This window comes from Aquarana catesbeiana, linkage group LG01 (genome assembly GCF_042186555.1).
Source record: "Aquarana catesbeiana isolate 2022-GZ linkage group LG01, ASM4218655v1, whole genome shotgun sequence".
Taxonomy (NCBI): Eukaryota; Metazoa; Chordata; class Amphibia; order Anura; family Ranidae; genus Aquarana; species Aquarana catesbeiana.
This window is the reverse complement of record NC_133324.1, coordinates 745,843,405-745,860,602: the sequence shown is the minus strand read 5'-3', so window position 1 is coordinate 745,860,602 and position 17,198 is coordinate 745,843,405.

Genomic DNA, 17,198 nt, shown 5'->3' with positions numbered 1-17,198 from the left:
ATACAAAATTCAAAATTTTCAGCCCTCTGGTCCTCTTTAACAGCACCATCGCTAAGGCCTTATACCTCGGTCCCCCTGACCATCTAACACAATATGCCAGTGTTCTTGTCACTTTTCCTGCTCACTGCTGCTCTGTCCCTCAGGCTTGGACCTCTGTCTGTTCTGTCCCAGACAACACTGTGCAGACATGAACTGCTCTGCTCCCTTGCACACACATGGACTCCTCAATAGGGTGGAGCTTTGAACTCAATTCCTGTCTCTCCTAAGAACCCAGCACACACCTGCACCATCAGTGTGCCTGTTCTCTACAAAACCTGGCCCAGACTGCCTTTTAACACTGTGACAGAGTACTGCACTGTCACACTATCATCATCTTTTGATGACTGCGCTTACTCTAGCATTTAAGTTGTATTTAAAACCAAAACCTTTAGGTTTTGTTTAGGATAGAGAGGGGAAGAGTTGCTATCTGTGTCTCCACTGGGGAGGGTCACCCACTCTATTTTTTCCTGGTGACCAATATCACTTGGACAGAAAGCGAAGGAAAATCTAAAATTCTAAATGATCCCCAGAACAGGAATAGAGTGGAAATCTTTCAATGGGAACACTTTTTTTTAGGATGACTATTGTCTAACAGAGGATTTTTATCAGGACAGGAAGTGAAGGGACATCGCCCCAACAGAGCTCAGAAAACTATGAGCTGAACTCCAAGTAAAATCAATATGAGCTCCAATGCAAGGGCTAAATTCTTGTTTTTGTCCAGGGATTACATAAAAGACAGTTCTATTTTCCTTATCCTTCTATCCTTCTATCTCCTAAGCTTCCTCCCAGCTACATGAGCTGTTCCCAGAAGCTTCTTCTTTTTGCCTCTCTCTGTCAGTCACAGGTACCCTGATGTCATCCCGTATTTTAGGTATAATTTAAGAGAATATTTTTGGTAGTAGTAAGCTGAGATGCATTATTTCTAGAAAAATCACCTATTAAACACCATTAAGCAATAGCAGTGGAGCGGTCAGTACCCCCCCTGTGACCCCACTGAAAACAGTGATGAGAATTTGACCTTCTAGCAATAATATTCTTGTACAATTACTTCCTTACATGATAGAAGCTCTCATAAAAACTATCAACGTGCAATATTTTTTTTATGAATACTTCAAATAGAAAAATAATAATAATATACTGATTCTTATATTAGTTGTATGCCTCTTCCAGGATATGAAATACAATGTATAAATTCAAAATCTGCCAACATTGATAACAAGTATAACACATTTAAATGTCTCGTCATTTTCTGAGCTCATATTAATAAAAGGTTACAGAATGTTATTCCCATGCATTTTGGCTCCTTAGCATTTATGTAATGCGTCCTTATAAAACATTTTGAGCTGCAAACCTTGCAGAAATTCACCTCTGTCTGTTTAGTATAAGCCAATGTTTGTCAAGGCTACTAGAGTGAACACAAAAGTAGCAGATGTAGATTTTCCACAGAAAGATACTACCTGCAGTTCTGCTCCTTTTAAAGTAAATTACATGGTTTGAATCAAGGTGTCAATGTAAGGGTAAAATGAGTCACAGTAAAGGGAATGTTCCCCCAGGAAAGGAGCACCTGGAGGTGCAGAAGTTCACTTGTTAGATAAAATATCATATTTCTACTGAGAATGTCAGTCTGGATTATTATAACAAAAGAAAATACAATTATTTTTTTTTTAAATTATCGAACGTGCTTGCTTTGTTCCACAGAGTCAGAGATCTAACTAGCAGGCTACAATAAGGTTGCCAGATTTTCAAAATAATATCCAGAAATGCCCTACTGACATAGGCGTGCACATGTGTGTGCCAGATGTGCCTAGACATACCCAATCCAGAGGAGTTGGCAACCTGTCAATCGCAACCTACCCTTTAATCGTGGGCAGGTGATGGGTAGACTGTGATCCTTCCTTGCCAACCCCTAGAACCTGGAAAATAGGGGTGGCAAGGGCAGCATTTACTGTAACCAATCTGTATTTTTCTCCTGCAGCTGCTGAAAGAAGGCTTCTCCTCCTCTCCTTCCTGCCGGCATTCAGCTGCCACAGGAGGAAAATACAGAGGATCAGTACCAGTATATGTCGCCTCCATTATCCCCCATCCCTGGTCCTCTTCTTTCTGCTGCCTGGGCCCCCCTGTGTACTTTACCGCCCGCCTGCCCACCTTGTTGCTGGCTTCACCCCTCTCCGATTCCACCAGCTGCTGTGGAGAATGTTTTAGGATAGAGAGCATGAAAGAGGCCAGTAAATATGTCAGTTACCAGACTCTGCCTTTTCTGAATGAACACAGTGAGTGATCAATATATATCATTCACTGTGTTCATTCATAACTGAAGAATAGTAAGCTGCGTTTGCTATGCTTTAGTTTGTGAATGAACAGGACAGCCGCTCAACACAGAGCACTTCCCATTCATTCACTGTCCAGTGCAGTTAGGGCTGCAGAGAAAGGGATTGAGGAATCTCTGTCCATGGTCCAATCTCTGTCTTAAATGTGAGACATCAGGGGTCTGTTTAGACCCCTGATATTTCACCAAAGCCCCCCAGCAGGGCTTTTAAAAAAGTTGTAAAAAAATATTTAAAAATTATATTGTAAAAAATAATAAAAAATAAAGTTGAAATTAAAAAAAAAAAACTACTGACACCATCCACTGCACTGCTGACACCATTCACTGCTCTACTGACTGACACAATCCACTGTCCTCCTGACACCAACCTCCGCTCTACAGAAGCATTGACTGCTCTACTAACACCATCCATGTTTTTACTAAACAATGTATGTTTACGTTTACTTATAAGAGTGTGTGTGTCTGTCTGTGTGTGTATGTATATGTATGCATATATATATATATATTATATTATATATATTTTTGGAAATATTTTATTATATCTTTTCATGTGACAACACTGAAGAAATTACACTTTGCTACAATGTAAAGTAGTGAGTGTACAGCTTGTATAACAGTGTAAATTTGCTCTCCCCTCAAAATAACTCAACACACAGCCATTGATGTCTAAACTGCTGACAACAAAAGTGAGTACACCCCTAAGTGAAAATGTCCAAACTGGGCCCAATTAGCCCTCCCCGGTGAGTGCTGCCGGCACTGGAGAGCTACAGTTCATTGAGGGAACCATGAATACCAACATGTACAATATATACACACACACATGTGCACACCTATGCCTACTGATCATTCACCCACAAAAACACACTCCTATTTGTAGCCATGCCCCCCACATAACACCAGCTGATCAAGAAATCAGCTGAAGTGGCCTTCCATACTGCACATGCGTGGGCACTTTTAGATGGAGGTCACTATTCGATAGAACACTGGATTAAACTCTGTGGATGCCAGCAGGCAGTCAAAAATGTAGTCCCCCCCCCCCTGCCGCAGGTTTCTGGGGGTTACTCTTGTGCACACCCTAGTTCAGTGATGGCGAACCTTGGCACCCCGGATGTTTTGGAACTACATTTCCCATGATGCTCATTCACTCTGCAGTGTAGTTGAGCATTGTGGGAAATGTAGTTCCAAAACATCTGGAGTGCCAAGGTTCGCCATCACTGCTCTAGTGCATGGGTGCTCAATGAAAAAATGGAAAAATTGATCTGGCAGCAAAAGTGTAAAAGAGTTCATGCAAGTATAAGCCATGCAAACATAAAAAATTCCCGAATTTAGGCCATACATGAGACATTTACCCTACCAGTACTAGAGAGGTTTTGGCTCAGGAAGTAATGGAAGAAGACATCTAATAACTATATATACCAACAAATAAGATCATCACCTAAGTCCATACCCCACCTATCAGTGCTGGGACAAGGCCATCTGGTGCCCAGGGCGAAGATGGCAAACTGCGCCCCCCTGGTATAAAGAGTCAAAACCAGAAAACACTTAAAACAATACAACAATACAATACTGTAGCTGCAGCGGTGGATCTGCAAATGATTAAATTGTAAGTTCACTTTACAGAAAATCTGTAAGGTGAACTTACATTGGACCCCCTCCCCATTCCCCTAGTCCTGCTAACCTGGAGTCCAGTGATCCCCCGCACTGACCCCTTTACATTACTCAGCCCCCTGCACCACTTTACATTACACAGCACCCTGCATCTCTGGACCTCTTTACATTACACAGCCCCCTGCACCTCTGGGCCCCTTTACATTACACAGCTCCTTGCGCCTCTGGGCCCCTTTACATTACACAGCCACCTGCGCCTCTGGATCCCTTTACATTACACAACACCCTGCACCTCTGGGCCCCTTTATATTACACAGCCCCCTGCGCCTCTGGACCCCTTTACATTACACAACCCCCTGCACCACTTTACATTACACATCAGCCTGCATCTCTGGACCCCTTTACATTACACAGCCCCCTGAGCCTCTGGACCCCTTTACATTACACAGCCCCCTGCACCATTTTACATTACACATCAGCCTGCATCTCTGGACCCCTTTACATTACATAGCCCCCTGCACCACTTTACATTACACATCAGCCTGCATCTCTGGACCCCTTTACATTACACAGCCCCCTGCGCCTCTGGGTCCTTTTACATTACACAGCCCCCTGCGCCTCTGGGCCCCTTTACATTACACAGCCCCCTGCGCCTCTGGATCCCTTTACATTACACAACACCCTGCACCTCTGGGCCCCTTTACATTACACAGCCCCCTGCACCTCTGGACCCCTTTAAATTACACAGCCCCCTGCATCTCTGGATCCCTTTACATTACACAACACCCTGCATCTCTGGACCCCTTTATATTACACAACCCCTGTACCACTTTACATTACACAGCACCCTGCATCTCTGGACCCCTTTACATTACACAGCCCCCTGCGCCTCTGGGCCCCTTTACATTACACAGCCCCCTGCGCTTCTGGACCCCTTTACATTACACAGCCCCCTGCGCCTCTGGATCCCTTTACATTACACAACACCCTGCATCTCTGGACCCCTTTATATTACACAGCATCCTGCATCTCTGGACCCCCTGCATGTTACACAGACCCCCTCTTCAGTACAGACCTCTCCTTCAGTGTAGCCCCCCCGTTCAGTGCAGACACCCCCCTTCAGTGCAGACCCCCCTTCAGTGTAGACCCCCCACTCAGTGTAGACCCCCTTTCAGTGCAGCCCCCCCACTCAGTGCAGACCCCCCTTCAGTGTAGCCCCCCCTTCAGTGCAGACCCCCCTTCAGTGTAGCCCCCCCACTCAGTGCAGACCCCCCTTCAGTGTAGCCCCCTTCAGTGCAGACACCCCCCTTCAGTGTAGCCCCGTTCAGTGCAGTGTGCAGACCCCCCCATTCAGTACCTCAGATCAGCGCGGCGGCACATGCTCAGCAGATCCCCTCCCCCTGTTTACACATAAACAGAGAGGAGGGGGAGGCGGCTTCACTCTGCTCGGCTGTGCCTGTGTGACATCCGGGATCGCACAGACAGACAGCCTGCAGCCGCGAGAGAAGGGGATGGTAGATGCAGCGGTGTCACCCTGCACCCCCAGCACACCCCCTCCCCCTCGCATCACAATATAGATCACATCTCAATGCCTGTTCCTGTCACTGCGGCGCTGCCCCCCGCTTCAATCCTGACATCCCCCCAGTGTGTGGTACCCGGGGCGGCCCGCCCCCCACTTAGTACACCTCTGCACTCGGCACATTCTTTGCAAGCAGTTGCAGTGTTGTAGGGGCGGCTGGTGGCAGTTGCTAAGAAAATTTTACAGCACACTGCCTGCCAGCACTGCACCCCCTTCCTACAATAAATTGCTCCTCCCAGGGCATCCGCCCCTTCCGCCCACCCCTTGTACCGGCCCTGCCACCTATGATATCCAATATTACTTACTTCTAGATTTAGAAAATGAAGGCCATTTCTTAAACAGCAATGTTGGACAAAATATTAAAATAAAACAGCAGTTCCCAAATGTGTGCAACTAATTAGTTATAAAGTGCAGAAACCTGTACTGGTGGACATGTGTTGTTAAATATATGTATAAATCCCTAAGCTATGTTCCTTTTTGTTCTGTATTTTCCATAGTAATCTGGCATAGCGGAGGAGGATTGGTGGATGAGCATTCTAGCTGATGAGAGTTTATATTTGAAGAGCCGTTTGATCCTGGGGAAGCAAGTGATTGATCCAGAGAAGAAGACTTCCATAATAAAAAGCGCTTAATGACCTTCTTACCCTTAAGAGGTAATTTTGTTCTGGTGAGTGATTTATTCCAGAAGGGTGGAGGTACTTGAGCACTGATGATTGGCACTAAAACAGTGGTTCTCAACTCCGGTCCTCAGGGCCCACTAACAGGCCAGGTTTGCAAGATAACTGAAATACATCACAGGTGACATCATTTGCTGCTCAGTGATTGCAGTATTCTAGTCTGCATCTCCCCAAGGTAATACTTAAAATCTGGTCTGTTGGTGGGTCCTGAGGACTGGAGTTGAGAACCACTGCACTAAAAGAATGTGAATACTTTTGTTCTGTTTTTTGCACTTTATTCACAGGGACGCTCAGCAAGTGGACATTGAAGAAATGTATATGATTGCATTTTCTTTATTTAGTACTGTATGTTTATGATATGCTGCATTTGTTAGGATTTAGAGTCACAGACAGATTTAGAGCCGGTTCACACAGGGGCGATTTTGGATCTGACTTGAAGTTGCCCTTGGTCGCCCCAAGTCGCTCCAAGACGCGCAACATGCCAAATTCCATGTTAGTCAACGAGACCCGTCTTAATGTACACTACTGAAGTTGCTCCGACTTCAGAAAAGGTTCCTGTACTACTTTAATCCAACTTCTAGGTGACTTGTACCCATTGATTTCAGTGGAAGTCGCCTCCAAAGTCGGATTGTGTCTTAATTAAAGCAACAATACAGGAAGAGAAAATTGTTTTCTCAGGAAAACCCCTCCCTCCCCCCTCCCTCCCACAGAGCTGATTGTTGTTTGATTGGCCACTGGAAAGTCGTCTGTCCTGGAGGCGACTTGAAGTCGCCTTGTAAGTAGACCCAAGTCGCGCTGTGGTGCGCGCTCAGGTCGTGTCCAGGTCGCCTCGCAAAGTCGCGGCCAGAGTCGTGTTGCCCCTGTGTGAACCGGCTCCTACACAGATAGCTTTTTATAATTTTAGTAACAAAGATATATACATATATCAACACAGAGACCATTTTTGTTTAGATGGTTTTTTTTAATGGATATATACATATATTTAACAACACGTGGCCATTGGTACAGGTTTTTGCATTTTTCACTTTATAACTAATTAATTGCACATATTTGAGTGCTGCTATTTTATTTTAATATTATTGTTTACAGTTTCTTGGGGGATACTTTGTAGTAGCAGCTGGGCTGTAATAGGCTTTTTTTGTTCATTTTAAGTGCAGGTGTTTCCTTTTCATGTTGAACAAAATTCCACTGGGCTTATAAATCTCCCAAACTACTTTTTTTTAATTTCCCCTCACTTTCTGTCTAGGAGGTAATGGTCACAGGAGGCTGTCCACCAACATTTACCATCCAACCTGACAGAACTGGAGAGGATCTGCAAGGAGGAATGGCAGAGGATCCCCAAATCCAGGTGTGAAAAACTTGTTGCATCTTTCCCAAAAAGACTCATGGCTGTATTAGATCAAAAGGGTGCTTCTACTAAATACTGAGCAAAGGGTCTGAATACTTAGGACCATGTGATATTTCAGTTTTTCTTTTTTAATAAATCTGCAAAAATGTCAACAATTCTGTGTTTTTATGTTAATATGGGGTGCTGTGTGTACATTAATGAGGAAAAAAAATGAACTTAAATGATTTTAGCAAATGGCTGCAATATAATAAAGAGTGATCAATTTAAGGGGGTTTGAATACTTTCCGTAACCACGGTATTTTAGAAATTCCTCAGGATACCTTATTCATATAATGAAATGCTTATGTTTTTTTGTTTTTTTTTTTTAGCAGGATCTACAACAGCATCAATAATCTCCTATAGTTAGTTTTTCTGCTGATTCCTTGGTCTAGATGACTAAGGTAATATATGTGTTGGAATTTTTGAATAGGCTAAGGAGAAGAAGGAACAGCTTACATAATATAAACTGTAATAAGCACTGAGGAGAAACCAACATTAAGCACCTTAATGAGCACCTGTGGGACTAAATAGAACAGTTTTAATTAAAGTAGATGCAAACCTGATCACTGAGATCTCTTATAAGATTTAACTTGTTAAAGAGGATGTAAACCCACCACTCACCCAGTGTAAACTAATGGCACAGTCTTAATGTATTTCTACAGTATCTTACAAAAGTGAGTACACCCCTCACATTTTTGTAAATATTTTATTATATCTTTTCATGTGACAACATGTGACAAATGCCACTTTGTTACAATGTAAAGTAGTGAGTGTACAGCTTGCAGTCCCCTCAAAATAACTCAGCACACAACCATTAATGTCTAAACCGCTGGCAACAAAAGTGAGTACACCCCTAAGTGAAAATGTCCAAATTGGGCTCAAAGTGTCAATATTTTGTGTGGCCACCATTATTTTTCAGCACTGCCTTAACCCTCTTGGGCATAGAGTTTACTAAAGCTTCACAGGTTGCTACTGGACTCCTCTTCCACTCCTCCATGATAACATCACGGAGCTGGTGGATGTTAGAGACCTTACGCTTCTCCACCTTCCATTTGAGGATGCCCCACAGATGCTCAATAAGGTTTAGGTCTGGAGACATGCTTGGCCAGTCCATCACCTTTACCCTCAGCTTCTTTAGAATGGCAGTGGTCATCTTGGAGGTGTGTTTGGGGTCGTTATCATGTTGGAATACTGCCCTAAGGCCCAGTCTCCAAAGGAAGGGAATCATACTCTGCTTCAGTATGTCACAGTATCACAGTACATGTTGACCCTCAATGAACTGTAGCTCCCCAGTGCCAGCAGTATTCATTCAGCCCCAGACCATGACACTCCCACCACCATGCTTAACTGTACTCCTCACCTGGTTGCCACCACACATGCTTGACACCATCTGAACCAAATAAGTTTATCTTGGTCTCATCAGATCACAGGACATGGTTCCAGTAATCCATGTCCTTAGTCTGCTTGTCTTCAGCAAACTGCTTGCGGGCTTTCTTGTGCATCATCTTTAGAAGAGGCTTCCTTCTGGGATGACAGCCATGCAGACCAATTTGATGGAGTGTGCGGCGTATGGTCTGAGCACTGACAGGCTGAGCCCCAGCCCTTCAACTTCTGCAGCAATGCTGGCAGCATTCATATGTCTATTTCCCGAAGACAACCTCTGGATATGACGCTGAGCACGTGCACTTAACTTCTTTGGTCAACCATGATGAGGCCTGTTCTGAGTGGAACCTGTCCTGTTAAACCACTGTATGGTCTTGGCCACCATGCTGCAGCTCAATTTCAAGGTCAAGGCAATCTTCTTATAGCCTAGGGCATCTTTATGTAGAGCAACAATTCTTTTTTTCAGATCCTCAGAAAGTTCTTTGCCATAAGGTGCCATGTTGAACTTCAAGTGACCAGTATGAGAGAGTGGGAGTGATAACACCAAATTTAACACACCTGCTCCCTATTCACACTAGAGACCTTGTAACACTAACGAGTCACATGACGCCAGGGAGGGAAAATGGCTAATTGGGCCCAATTTGGACATTTTCACTTAGGGGTGTACTCACTGTTGTTGCCAGCGGTTTACACATTAATGGTTGTGTGTTGAGTTATTTTGAGCGGAGAGCAAATTTACACTGTTATACAAGCTGTAAACTCACTACTTTACATTGTAGCAAAGTGCCATTTCTTCAGTGTTGTCACATGAAAAGATATAATAAAATATTTACAAAAATGTGAGGGGTGTGCTCACTTTTTTTGAGATACTGTACATGCAAGCCGCATGTATCCCTATCTTGCACATGTCACCCCCTTCAGCATTAGAACCCCAGCAAAACTCTGGAATTGGTGGGTGGGCCTGTTTGCTGGAGTTCAGTGGGCAGGGTCATGATGTCACAAGACTCCCCCACCCACCTCTACACTCTCCTACTGTCCTATGCCCGAGTTTTGAGTAACATCCAGTCAAAACTCAGGAAAGGCACCACATGACTTCAGCATGCCCAATCTTGCAGAGGTGTGGAGCACCCAATCCTGGGAGAGCTGGAGAAGAAAGAAGGAGGGATGTGAAGCTGCAATCATAAAACTCTCTCTCTCTGCTCGTTTATGAGATAAAGAAATCAGATGTCAGTCACAGCAGTTGGGGATGTGACAACACAACTTATCTGTGTCTTACTACAAAAAGACAAGAGGATTGCTCAGAGCTGGATTAACTCTTCGTGGCAAGACTGAGCACAGATGAATTGACATCCTCTACTGTACCAGGTAGAAGTCTTCATTTGAAAAAAAAATGTTCAGGTTTACATCCACTTTAATTTAATTTAAAAAACCATTACAATATTTATAAATCTGCAGCTTCCATTAAAATAATATCTGGTGATGCTGCCATGAAGATTCTTGTACAAGCAGTTCAAGCAGATTGAAAACACTCTGTTCCTGTCTCTTAATTTTTCTCCTGTTGTCTCCCTGTCACATGGACTTCTGATGATGACTACAAGTGACTGTTTCCCCACACTGTAGGCTGTAGGCTGTAGGATATATTAGGAGGCTGCAGAATGAATTAAAAGGCTTCAGGAGATCAGAAGCACTCAAAAGGGTGAAAAGAAGAGTTTATTGAAAAAAAAAAACATAGTAATGGTTTATGATACTCAGTGCTTTAGCAAACTTTAGCAAATATCATTCAGTTTACGACACTTTATGACAACAAACAAAATGAAGTTGACCAAATACAGCAAAATATTGAAGACCTTATAATGGAAACAGTTTATTGACTAGTTTTAATAGAGTTAGCTACAAATGAATGGCTTCTTCATAAAACTGCATTTCCTTATTACATTTGAAAACTAGGTAACCATATAGTTTAAGATATTTAAAGTTTAGTTCTTATTGAGGTTAGAAAAAAATGTATATACATTTTCTTGGAGTATATTAAACATACATATATTTACATACAGTTATTATATTTGCATATAACTGATAGATAAGATGCATTTAAATTAAAAAAATATACGGGCAGTCCCCAGGTTGGGAACACGATAGGTTTTGTAGGTTTGTTCTTAAGTTGAATTTGTATGTAAGTTGGAACAGGTATATTTTTTTAAGTGTAACTCCAGCCAAAAATGTTTTTTTAAGTTTTGGATAGTATAGGGAAGGGTAACTGGACATGCAGTGATGTGTGTACGCCTGTACGCATGAAAATATTCTATTTGTTTGGTATGTTTAGAGTCATATAAAGCACAACACAGTGAATTATTTAAAGTGTATCTAAAAAAAAAGAGCAGAAAAAATGCTGAAATGTGCTCACGTACTTTATACAAAGAATTCATTTTTAAGAGTATCATGGGAAACAGTATTCAGCCATTGCATGTTCAGCACAAAGTAAAAAGAGATTTCTTACTTACACAATGCTGAATTAGAACTTCAAAACTTATTGCATCATCAACACTTTCTTTTAGTTCCTTATGTATTATTTATTTACACAAAATATGCTATCAATATTTAAAAAAATTAGAAAGCAATCAAATCTTGCAGTGTTAGTGATTATCAGAATTAAGAAGGTAACCATTATACTGTTTTATAGATATGAAGTATAATATGGCTTGACCCAGGATTAGTGATGAACCAAGCTGCCCTGGGTTTGAGTGGTCTTCAGCAAACTTCAAAGAAGGTCAGACGTTAAACCCAGACCCCACTGAAATCAATAAGAGCCAAATTTGTCAAATAAAAATGCCCATTTTCTGAACTAAATGGCAAAGGGTTTTAAAAAATAGCATGTATGGGTCACTGTCCTAAGGAACAAGTACCGGCGCTATAAAAAAAGAAAAAGAAAAAAAATGGTTTTGAATTGGTTGTAAATTATGTTTCTCCTCTGGCTCCTATTAAACAAAATCCACACAGATAACTCCAAAGAGATCTGGGACATCAGAGAAGTTCTCTTATGATAGGCATCTGCAGATAAAACTATTTTTGATCCACTGGTCATTGAACAAGCAGGAACCTTTGACACATTAGCCATCGTTCCCTTGATCCACGGGATCTGTGAGAAGTTCTGTGACCTTGGGGACCAACACAGACCTGATAAGGTGGATTCTGGCACCCCTAGCCTCCTGCTAGGACCTAACACACTGGTGGTGTGCACACCAGGCTTCACACCAGGCTTCAGTCACTGTACCAATGCTGAGTTCAAGAAGTGGAGGTCCCGGCCAAGGGGTGGAAAGATTGCGGTGACTGGGAAAGAAAGATGGATTTCTGCAAAAGTGGCTTGCCTTTGGGTTTCAGTAAGGCTGAGCTGGCACCAACCTGGACCATTTCAAAGGAGGGAAGGGGAGATTAAACTATGCAGATCATTGGTGTCTAGTGCTGCTGGTTTACCTAACCACTTGTGCCATGAACATTAAAACACTGTGCATGGGACAGATGCTTCTGGTGGATGCCCACACACCCCCTTGTTCTGGCCCTGTACCGTCGTGAAATGTTGACTTACCAGCTCCAGGCTCAGATGTGGACTGCATGTCACCATCATAATGAGTAAGCCGACAAAAAAATTGATATTCTTAGCGCCCACAAAAATGACTACTCAAGAGAGGGGAGGGATCATCATCATGAATAACCCTGGACACAACCAGAAGCAAACACATTTTTCCCCTAAATCCTCCTCCTGCTCCAGGCCAACTACAGAAATGTTGCTAAGATGCATCACCTTGCAAAAGCCTGGGCCAGGGTCACCATTAATAAAGCTGGAAAGAAATCAGGGACACATTCTTTTAATTGGGGATAAAATTAGGGACACTTTTTTGGGGGGGACAGCCCACTAAAATCCGGAACTGTCCCCTGAAACTGGGTCACCCTACTGAATCCATTTGGTAAAACTTAAAGAATATGTGAACATAAGATTAGGTGGTGGCCTTGCAAATCTGGGAGACAGATGTGTTATACCTATAACCTGAAAATGAACAACAGATCTGGAGTGCAGGTTAACTGGAAAGCGTGGAACCTTATCCTTAAGCCAGTAGGTGTGAAAAACCATAGGCCATAGCCACTGAGCCCTATCCAGAGTCAGACCCAAATAGAAATTACCTTTAATAATATATTAATGACAGAGCTGTATTCATTTTTTTCCTATCCATTTGCCTAGGGTTTAGCTTTAAAGCCAGGCCATGAACCATGAATTTCAATCTTTGTACATGTACAGTGGTTGAACAGAAGTCAATTTACCAATCAACTTCTTTACAACCAGCCTGTTGCTGCTCAATCAGTGCTGCAGGCTATTTTTGGCAGTGCTGATCGTTGTATTCTGACGGCAGGGAAGTCTCCCTGCAGTCAGAACACAATAGCTCAGCGGGATTGATCCCCCCATCCACCACGAATGTGTGGATGAGGGAATCAGATTTTTTCCTTCAACTCTCTGGTTGAAAGAAAAAATGTAATCATCTATAGGCTATCTAACTGTTAATGTGGATGTTAAGTATTAAGGGTTAGATTGCAGGGTTAAAAAATTGTTTTAGGTTAAGTGCTATAGAAAGGGTTTGATGGGAGAGTTACTGTAAATGTTAAAGTGTATGTAAACCCAGAAAAAGATCAATGTAGCTTACCCTCCAGTAATGGTGTTGAGTAGGGATGAGCTGAACACCCCCCCAGTTCGGTTCACACCGGAAATTGCGAACAGGCAAAAAATTTGTGTGAACACCATTAAAGTCTATGGGACACGAACATGAAAAATCAAAATTGTTCATTTTAAAGGCTTATATGCAAGTTATTGTCATAAAAAGTGTTTGGGGACCCGGGTCCTGCCCCAGGGGACATGTATCAATGCAAAAAAAAGTTTTAAAAGCTGCCGTTTTTTTCAGGAGCAGAGATTTTAATAATACTTAAAGTGAAACAATAAAAATGAAATATTCCTTTTAAATATTGTGCCTGGGGGTGTTCTTAGTATGCCTGTAAAGTAGCGCATCTTTCCCGTCTTTAGAACAGTACCACAGCAAAATTACATTTCTAAAGGAAAAAATGTAATTTAAAACTGCTTGCGGCTGTAATGAATTGTCGGATCCCGGCAATATAGATAAAAATCATTGAAAAAAACGGCATGGTTCCCCCCCCCAGTCCATTACCAGGCCCTTCAGGTCTGGTATGGATATTAAGGGGAACCCTGTGCCATTTTTAAAAAATGGCGTAGGGGTTCCCCCAAAATCTATACCAGGCGCTTCAGGTCTGGAATGTATTTTAAGGGGAACCCCGAACAAATTTTTTTTAAGAAAAGACCCTTATCCGAGCACGCAACCTGGCAGGCTGCAGGGAAAGAGAGAGCGCCCCCCCTCCTGAACTGTACCAGGCCGCATGCCCTTAACATGGGAAGGGTGTTTTGGGGTCCCCCCTAAAACACCTTGTCCCCATGTTGAGAGGGACAAGGGCCTCATCCCCACAACGCTTGCCCGGTGGTTGTGGGGATCTGCGGGGGGGGCTTATCAGAATATGGAAGCCCCCTTTAACAAGGGGACCTCCAGATCCTGCCCCCCCCCATGTGAATGGGTATCGAGTACATTGTACCCCTACACATTCACCAATGAAAGTGTCAAAAATGGTAAAAATGACAGCAGACAATTTGGGACAAGTCCTTTATTTAAAAAAAAAAAGAAAGTGTCCCACGATGTCCATTCATCTTCGATCACAGCGTCCGACGACCCAAGAAAAAAAAAACACAGAAAAAACTCTGCCTCCTTGGGAGGCTCCCGCTGACTGCAGGCTTTCTGCATTGACAGCTGTTATATAGCTGTGTGCGGGGCCACCAGGTGAGGTAAATGGGTGACCTCGCCCCTTCTGATGTCATGTGATGTCACGTAACGTCAGAGGGGGGTGGGGTCACCTGACCTGTGCCACTCAGTAGCCTTCAAAAAAAGATTTTTTGGTAAAATCTTATTTTCTTTATCATCTTTTGGGGCACAGGAATTCTTGGACATTTGGGATGTCCAAAAGCACTAAGGGGTGGGCAAAAGCACCAGTGGGAGATTGAACAGATGTTGAAATCATATTTCAGTAAGTATCTGAAGGGATCAATACCTGAACAAAGCTGGACAAAGCTGGGTCAACCAAATACAATACAGTGTACAGTGTACAATACACTGAACCTACAGCAGCAGAAGACCACTCCAGTCAGCTAAGAACAGGAATTTAAGGCTACAATTTGCACAAGCTCACCAAAATTGGACAACAGAAGATTGGAAAAATTTTGCCTCGTCTGATGAGTCTCAATTTCAGCTGCAACATTCAGATGGTAGGATCAGAATTTGGCATAAACAATATGAAAGCATGGATCCGTCCTGCCTTGTATCAACGGTTCAGGCTGATGGTGGTGTAATGGTGTAGGGGATATTTTCTTGGCACACTTTGGGCCCCTTAGTACCAATTGAGCATAGTTTAAACTCCACAGCCTACTTGAGTATTGTTGCTGACCATGTCCATCCCTTTATGACTACAGTGTACCCATCTTCTGATGGCTACTTCCAGCAGGATAATGTACCATGTCACAAAGCTCAAATCATCTCAAACTAGTTTCTTGAACATGACAATGAGCTCACTGTACTCCAATGGCCTCCACAGTTACCAGATTTCAAGCCAATAGAGCAGCGGTCCCCAAACTTTTTGGCTCCGGGGGCCTGGCTGCGTAAAAGAAAATGATGCCAAGGCCCAGGGGGCGGCGATGCGGTTTTTGATTTGTCGAGGCAATGGCTAGTGTTAGCGCTTCAATCATCACAGCACCATGGTTGACATGGTGTCAGGATGATTGAAGTGCATTATTTTTAATGTTACATTGTAATATAAAATTAAATAGTTCAACTCACAATAATGCAAAATCAGTGGGAGCCCTAAGTGTGTCACTTGCCACGTCACCTGCTGCCAGATGCAGCTTGCTCAGTTGCCACATCACCTACTTTGAATGCAGCTTGTCACTTGCCAAGTCGCCTGCCACCAGATGCAGCTTGTCACCTGCCATATCACATGCCACCAGATGCAGCTTGTCACCTGCCACATCACCTGCCACCAGATGCAGCTTGTCACCTGCCACATCTCCTGCCACCAGGTGCAGCTTGTCAGTTGCCATGTGTGTCACTTGCCGCGTCACCTGCCTTAAGATGCAGCTTGTCACTTGACACATCACCTGCCTCCAGATGCAGCTTGTCACTTAACACGTCACCTGCCTCCAGGTGCAGCTTGTCACTTGTCACATCGCCTGCCTTCAGATGCAGCTTGTCACTTGCCACTAGGCAACAGTGACAGCAAAGAAAGAAGCTTCTCTTCCAATCTTTTTAGCACATGATGTGCATTGGCTGTGTCCCAGAGTGAGGGTGGGATGTGAGAGATGATGTAATTTCTCTGCTGGCCACTGAGGGTGGAACAGTGGTGATGTGGGGCTGGCGGTGAGAGATGATGTCATCTCTCTGCTCTCTTACCTGCCTGGCTCTCACATCTGCCCACCCACCCGCTCAGCTCTATCACATGCCCGTCTGTACGCTCAGCTCTCTCATCTACCCACCCACTCAGCTCTATCACCCGCCCGTTCAGCTCTCTCATCTGCCCGCCCGCCCGCTCTGCTCTATCACCTGCCCGCAGGCTCAGCTCTCTCACCTGGCCACCTAACTCTTCTCTCATGCTGCCCGCCCACTCTCACCCGCGGACTGGCTGCAGAGAGGCCACAGCTCCATACCTGGTGGTTGGGGATCCCTGCAATAGAGCACCTTTGGGATGTGGTGGAACAGGAGATTCGCATTATGGATGTGCAGCCGACAAATCTGCAGCAACTGTGTGATGCTATCATGTCAATATGGACCAAAACCTCTGAGGAATGTTTCCAACACCTTGTTGAATCCATACCACAAAGAATTAAGGCAGTTCTGGCAAAAGGGAGTCCAACCTTGTACTAGCAAGGTGTACCTAATAAGTGTATATCATATACTATACAGTATATGAAAATGTAATGTATGTACTGTATAATAAGAGAATTGGGTCACATGAACTGTTTATATTTTTACATACACAGTACATACATATAAGTAATGTATAGCTAAATCATATTTGTTGAAATGTTTTCCCATTTCTTGCATTTAT